General features: G+C 34.7%; 1 long non-coding RNA gene across 1 annotated transcript; it reads left to right on the top strand.

The window, feature by feature from the left end:
- Positions 1-2,225: 2,225 nt before the first annotated feature.
- Positions 2,226-2,574, top strand: LOC108380335 (uncharacterized). Its single transcript, XR_001849558.1, has 3 exons — positions 2,226-2,264; positions 2,328-2,424; positions 2,477-2,574. It is a non-coding gene; the product is annotated as an uncharacterized LOC108380335 (long non-coding RNA).
- The last annotated feature ends 5,607 nt before the right edge of the window (positions 2,575-8,181 follow it).

Below are 8,181 nucleotides of genomic sequence, written 5' to 3'. Positions count from 1 at the left end.
ATAATGTCATCGTAGAAAACGGGGCGCCCCCTCAGTTTTTCCTTTTGGTATTTTTGATATTTACAGCAATTTTCAATTTTCTAATGTAACTAATACAGGGTGCTCAAAGACCATACAAATTGAAATTCTCATATCGCTTTTCTCTGTAACCACTTATGCTGACTTCCAGAAAATTTGACACAGCAACATATGTTGTCAATACCACACTTTCGGCGAAGAGTGGTAGATTTTTTTACGAGTTTCGCTATAAACTGTCCTATCTACATACCTATTTGCATAAAATGATAGCCGTTTTCGTTGTTCGGAATAAACTCAAAAAACACTAAACAGAGTTCCGTCAAATTGTCGGAGGTTATCTTACATACATATGTATATGGCCCAATTACGACTATAGAACTCGATAGGTGGTGCTGGAGTAGAGTTATTTATAAAAATCGTATTTATTAACCGATTTCGTTCAAATTTTAAATGTGAGCTATGTACCTGTATGATGGAAAATTCTTTTGATTAAAATTTACCTGATTAGTGCCGCTGGAGTTCGGGTTGAAATTCATAACACGTATTCATTTTATGGTAAGCAAGGGTTTTGCAGAAAATGAACCCAATGGATGGCGCTGCAGAAGAAATGTATAGAAACCCCGTGTGGTTGGTCTGCTTTGGCACTATGTTTAAGTTATACGAATTTAGTTTTCAGATCTCTTAATGAAGGATGAGGTTAAGTTTTTCTGACGCCCTCATGCACGATCATGCGATCTTGCATCTACCCAGAAATCAGTTCATAAATTTTACCACGAATTGTAAAAGTGGTGAATTAACAAGGAAAGATCACCGTAGGTATATCAATTGCTTCATTTGAAAGGTACTTAAGAGATCACACGACTCATTTAGCAATGTACCGGAAAACTTTTCATCCTGTGGGACAGCGAGGATTCTTGGCCCTCCTATAACAGAAAACGCACTTCTGTGCTCTTGAGTTATAGCTATAAGAACTTTTATTGGCATACGCATCGCACCAATGTTGTAGTTGCAAGATCATACAAAAAGATTACGCATGCCTGGCAGAGATCTCACAGGTGGAAATAAGACCATCGGTAAAGCTCATGACACCGAAAGGGATTGGTATTCCATATGGTATCCCAGCGTTACTATTATTAGCCTATATGTGAGCAGGATACTGCGCCTTAGTGGTTTCAACTTAAATCAAATTTTGACTTTACAGACTAGTTTTGTTTTTAAACGCTCTTTTGCATAGGCCAACGCAAAAGCTCTTATTAGGCGCCGCGAAGTAAGCGGGCATTGGCTAGTTCTCAAATAAAAAAATAAATATTGGGGTCGATAGAGATGATTGAGCTGAACATAACGGTATATTTTTTTGCGGAAACAACAACTACAAAAGTTATTAAGGTCATAGTTCTAATTAAACAATTCTTTAAATCAAAATTTTTTGAAAACGAATGCATGGATTTTAAAAATTTTGATCTCATTTGACAGCAAATTTGATTCCCTTTAATATGATACAAATATAATCCTCCCTAAGTAGAATTCTCCTTTCTGTGTTGTCGCAGAAGATAAGCGGAATTCCTTTCTGCGTACATCAATTCGATTTTTGTGAAAACTAAACAAGGCATATATAAAGTATCCCAACAAGCATTTCAGTAAATGTTTTTAAAAATAACTTAAAGTAAGTTTGCTATAATAAGCGTTAAATAAGCATTTTTAATATTAAGCTTATTAAAAGTTTTTTTTTTTTTTCAAATAAACCTTTAATAAGTTTTGAGAGCGAATGTTTATAAATAACTTAAACTTATAAATGAAATGCAAATGCCAACGACATGAAGTAGTAGTAGTGAAGTGACGTGTTTACGTTTTTTAAAATATATTATTAAAAGAAAAAATGAAATAAAACCGATGCGGTACAAAAAAAATACAATCCAGCACCCGGATTCCAACATTCGCTACCGCTTAAACTCCAACGCCAAAAAGTGCTAAAAGAATTTTAGCAATTTTCAGCGATTTTCGCGATTCTATCATGAAAATGCCACTCTAAAAATCGGCATTTTTGGTTAATTTTTTTTTTACAGATTTTAGCGATGAACAAAATGAACCCGGATAAAGTGAGTGAACTGTTTTTGATAGCTCATACAGCTAAAATGGCGATTCCAGCGTTTTTTCCATCGCTAAAATTACTTTTTTTTCGCTTAAAAGCCTGCAAATTTGACGACGACAAAAATTCGGTGCTAAAAGAGTAAATCAACAAAAAGTAGGTAATATTTAGATTGTTGTTTGTTTAAAATACTCGATTAAATAACAATTTTTGTAATTCATAGTAAAAATGGAAAACGGCAACAGTAGAAGGGTGACAAAGGAGCAAAAATATATGCTTGTTCAATACTTGGAAGAACACAGGGAATTTGCTCATGACAGGTATGGAAAAGATTTTCTCGTAAATGAAATCGTTTAAGTTCTTTTTTTTAAGATTCGTGAATGACACCGGGTGCAAAAGTTTGCTGGAGCAGTGGAACCATCTTGCCCAGAAACTAAACGCTCGTGGAGGAGCCATTAAAGACGGTGAAGGATGGAAAAGAGCGTGGGGAAATATGAGGTACATTTCTTTGATAATTTACATAAGTAGCATTACGATTCTTAAAATTGTTTCCGGATAACNTATGGAAAAGATTTTCTCGTAAATGAAATCGTTTAAGTTCTTTTTTTTAAGATTCGTGAATGACACCGGGTGCAAAAGTTTGCTGGAGCAGTGGAACCATCTTGCCCAGAAACTAAACGCTCGTGGAGGAGCCATTAAAGACGGTGAAGGATGGAAAAGAGCGTGGGGAAATATGAGGTACATTTCTTTGATAATTTACATAAGTAGCATTACGATTCTTAAAATTGTTTCCGGATAACGATAGGAGCAAGGCCAAACAAAAATCGCAAGATTTGAGAAATTCTATTGAGCGAAGCGGAGTAAATTCGTCAATTACTGCGAAGCATCTGAGTACCCTCGATGAGCGCATCATTGGCGTTATGACCACAGTTGCAGTTGTCGGTCAAACGGAAGTTGGCGAGCCACTGGTGTGTTAAAAACATTTGAATTTATAAAATGCTATAAATTCACATGCTATCAAAATGTTTTGTTGTTTGAACATATATGTTACAATTTATGCAATTTATAATTATCAAAGATACTGTTACACATTTCTTTAGTGAGCCTGAAAGGCTCCACAAACCTCTCTTCAGACTTCCGTAGACTCTCTCAAGGCTTTGCGCTTTTGGCGAAGGCTGTTCCTCATTGTTCTTTGCGATTCCATTGCAATAAGACGCGAAAGTCTTTGCAAACCACTCATGATTACGCTAAAGGAAATGAAATATAATAAAAATTTAGTCTGTTATTATTTTCGCTATTACAATTTTATATTTTTACTCAATATTTTTTTACTGAGCGCTTTATTTTGACCGATTATGTTAGCATTACTTTGGAATGTAAAATGTAAAGTAATGTATTGCTTCCATCACATATTTCATTCCATACGTCCTACAAAATTACAAAAGCGGATTTCACTCTTTGTAGCATAGTTCGGTGTGAAGGTGCAATCCTATCGATAAACTTATTTATGCGATTTGTGGTTGGAAAAGCAAACATTGGGTAGGGTTTAGTTATTTGCCCAATGATTTCGTACTATTGTGTCCGAATGGGTGACCCGATAGAAAAATTTTTTAAAAACACTTGTAGTCAAGGGTCTACTCTTTATTGTAAAGCCAAATTTTGTAATTTTCGGTCCCCAACACGGAAAGATGTTCTGCACAAATATACTGTTTATTTTGAGGGGTCAGGTGTGACTTTTTACTAAGTGTGAACTGTGCTCTTTCCAGTGGGTTGGATATTAAGACCCACTCCTCCGCCCACTAACCCAAAAACAGTGGGCAAATAACTAAACATTTCCCCAAACATTTGCTACGAAGAGTGAGCTCCGCTAATACATTTATGTATTTGGTTTGACTCTTAATTAAAAAAAAGTCATATATATGAGTATGAAATAAATATATATGTACATTAGAGTGGTCCAATTTTGTATGACAGAAAAATAATGTCATCGTAGAAAACGGGGCGCCCCCTCAGTTTTTCCTTTTGGTATTTTTGATATTTACAGCAATTTTCAATTTTCTAATGTAACTAATACAGGGTGCTCAAAGACCATACAAATTGAAATTCTCATATCGCTTTTCTCTGTAACCACTTATGCTGACTTCCAGAAAATTTGACACAGCAACATATGTTGTCAATACCACACTTTCGGCGAAGAGTGGTAGATTTTGGAAAGGGGGGTGTGGCACCGCCCATACAAACTGAAATTCTCATATCGCTTTTCTCTGGAACCACTTATGCTAACGTCCAGAAAATTGACACAGCAACATATGTTGTCAATACCGTACTTAAAGCGAAGAGTGGTAGATTTTGGAAAAGGGGGCGTGGCACCGCCCATACAAACTGAAATTCTTATATCGCTTATCTCTGGAACCACTTATTATAAGTTAACAGAATTTTATACACTTATAAAATTGCAAGAATCATTCAGTTGGGAACCATTTTCTCCCAAATTTTAATGATTGTCATTTTGTGCAAAAGTTTTTAGAAAGATCAGTGTGTTTGTCTTCCGATAAGTGGCGCAGGAATTTAGATCTATCCCAAAGGATGATATTTATGATCAGAAATGTTTCACTTATAGAACACATATTAGTAACATAAAATATCGTATAACCTGGTAGCCCGGTCGTGTGATAAAAAAATAGTAAAACCGCCGTTAGGGAAGGAAATATTATCTTTTGTTTTAAACCTTCAAGATACTTTCTCAACCGTTAACGATTCTGATGAAAAAAAGATAGAGTATGTAGATGTGGGCAATTTAGTTTTTAACCTGCAAGAGGCTCTCAGACAAATATAATCGAAAAACTTATTTACAGTCCGAATTGGTATATGTTTGACATATTATACCAATATATATATCTTTACATACAAATACATATGCATATTTTTTATACATGAAAATCGAGCTTGCTTTTTCGGTCTAATTTCAAAAGCTGCTGAAGAAATTTGGAGTAGACTTGGTAGAATTACCATTAACCAATCCGGTATTAACGTTCGTTTGTAAGTTTTCCTGTAAATTCGATATAAACTATGCTGGTGGACTTCAAAATAGTAATTCGCTTAAAGGAGTTAGTATTGGTGACAGGTAAGATTANTTGGAGTAGACTTGGTAGAATTACCATTAACCAATCCGGTATTAACGTTCGTTTGTAAGTTTTCCTGTAAATTCGATATAAACTATGCTGGTGGACTTCAAAATAGTAATTCGCTTAAAGGAGTTAGTATTGGTGACAGGTAAGATTAAAAAGTGTATGAAAAAAGATGTCGAATTTCGACAACTGGGCGATACTAGTTTTGGATAATTGCTTAAGAGTGAAAACCGCAACAGGCAATAAAATGTTTGGAAATATAAGTAAATTCATATTAAATATTATCCTTGCCGCACCGACATGCTTTGTTGAGCGCGTTTTTCCGTAATGAATTAAACAAAAACTAAGATTCGAAATAGGATGAGGTTGGAAAGCATTAATTCAATAATTCGAATAAAGTGTTATATGTAGGCTAATAGTTTCTGCTGCAAAACGTTTCCAATATCAAACAGTATGTTATCAAGGTTGAATAGCTCAATATATGGCAACAACAAATTGTGGAAATAGCTGATATACCCTTACTATAGGTTTTTATTTTATTTTTAGCGCCGAGCTCTTAAAAGGGGATTGTGCGATTGATCCATTAATAAAAGTTATAATAAATTTAATAATTGCGCAATCCTATTGCAAAATGTGTTGAAACAAATATTTTAAAAAAGTTTGCGTATTTTTAAAGAAATTGTTTGTACATCACTATTATATAAGTGATTTGTGTTATTTATTATTACCCTCTGAAGGTGTTATATTCGTTTTTTGTTTTAAAAACTATATTATAACAAGATCTCATTTTTGAAATAAAAGATTTGTTAAATCGATTTCATAAATTTTATTTAAAAAAATTGGCGATTTTTGGCGATTTTTTTTTCAGAAATTGCGAATTTTTTTTAAACACTCTGGACACCCTGGAAGTTATGCGAAGCACGCTTGCTTCATTTATATATACATACATATATTGCTTGGTAGCGGCAGAGCTGAAATGCGCAATAAGTTCGTTCATGCATACATATATATGTATACATACATACGTGCATTCAAACATACATATATACATATGTAGGTACTCGTACCCGTCCTGCGTCGCTTCATTTCTTTTTTCCCCTTTCCTATACTACCTATATCTTCCTTCTTACTCATGTAACGTTTTCAGTTTTACAAATTTCACTCTCCATTTTTGCGATACCGCCGCCTAAGAAGTTTCACTTCAAAAAATTGCCAGTATTTCGTGTGTGTGCCCAAGGAATTTTGACAACTTATACTTCACTAGCCTGTTGCCTCGCATACACGGGCATATATTTCTGTTGCAAGCATGGATTGCCTTGTACTCTTTTTTCACAAAAAAGTTAAAAAACCGTAGTAGTAGTTCTTAAGAACTGCGTACTGTCTGCAGGAAATTTGACTCAAGATAATTTCTTAGCGATTTCTTGTACTTGCAAACCTCCGAGTGTACTTCTGCCATGAAATCGCTTCTCATAAAAACCATTTGCCGTTCGGAGGTGACCTAGAACTTTAGGTCCCTTCATTTGCGTGACACGATCAACACACACATTATGGATAACATGATGCCAAACTCGTTTTTAGCATGCATTCAAAAAACTAGCGAAAGGGCAGATAACTATTATAGGAGTATGTGTTGAAAGCCTGAAAGAATGTGTAATAGTTTTCAAATTTAGCAACTGTTAGGCCCGATTTCAGATGGCCTACTTAAGTAGAGATTGTTGATTAATTTACATTTTTCATTTTCTGATCATACATTTAGTCTGTACTTAAATGGCCAATTTTGCTATTTAAATATGAGATATGCAACCCTGTGTTTATACCAAACAACCAAGATTGATTGGTAGGTTATTTAATCAATCCCACCAAATCCCACCTAAAACAATCAGCTGTTTAGCAGAAAATGTAAACAAACAAGCAAATGCAACAACAATTTCAAGGAATAAGCAGCAGTGCTGCCAATTGTTTGACATATTTAAACAAAGTTGATCTGAAACCCAACGAAAGCTAAATGGCATTTAAACAACAATCGACAATCAAACTTAAGTGCCGTTTAAATATTCATTTGAAATTGGCCCTTAGACTATAACATCCTTACTTTACTCAGCCTTAGAGAGCCCTTACTTACTCAGTTCCTTACTTTTTATTTCTATAACCAATTTAAGTAGGATGTAACAAACAGTAACTCCAAGCATTTTCGTTTTAATAAGACCCGTTAAATAAGTTGCTTAATTTTAACGGTATTTGTTAAACTTTTTGAAAGATTTTGTTAAACTTTATTTTTGGGCGCGGCAACACTGGTCGTGCCCGCAAACGTTCAAATAAACCCGTCAATCACCACTTTGTATTGTGAATACGCAGCGTTCGGTTGTTAGCATGTTGTCATCGGATGAGTATTTATTGTTAATTATTATATCATTTATGGCATAATTTTATATGCTATATGTTAGAAATTAATATTTAGTACTCCTCATAAAGCTGGTAAGCATTGGTAATGCTCAATGAAACGTAAAACAATTTATTTTTCTTGTCCGCGCACTAGTTCACCACGGCGAGCAGAAGCCAAGTGAGCTTGTTTTTTGTCAAGCATAATGCGAGACGGTCAAATAAAAAATTTACATAATTCATATAATTTGCTCGGTGTACCAACTTTATTCAACAGTAAAGCGACAACAACCTGATTCATCTAATGTTTGCATGCAACTCACAGACAGCGTTGCCATTTTAGCCGTTTTCCGGCTAGATTTAGCCGGTTTTGATAGCAACTAGCCGGAGAAAATTTGATCTAGCCGGCAGCCGATTTGTTAGCCGGTTTGTAAAAAAAAGTTAGCCGTTTTTAGCCGATTTTACTATTTGCCTAATTTTCAGGTGCAAAAAGTAAACAAGTTTTTCGAAAGCAATAATGCAGACCCAATGAAGATTTTTAATGAACTCAATGTTTTACTTTCGCATCTA

Source organism: Rhagoletis zephyria, unplaced genomic scaffold (genome assembly GCF_001687245.7).
Source record: "Rhagoletis zephyria isolate East Lansing unplaced genomic scaffold, Rhagoletis_zephyria_1.1 Rzeph_scaffold_18922, whole genome shotgun sequence".
NCBI lineage: Eukaryota > Metazoa > Arthropoda > Insecta > Diptera > Tephritidae > Rhagoletis > Rhagoletis zephyria.
Note: the sequence above shows the minus strand (reverse complement) of the source record. Positions and strands in the feature narration are given on the sequence as shown.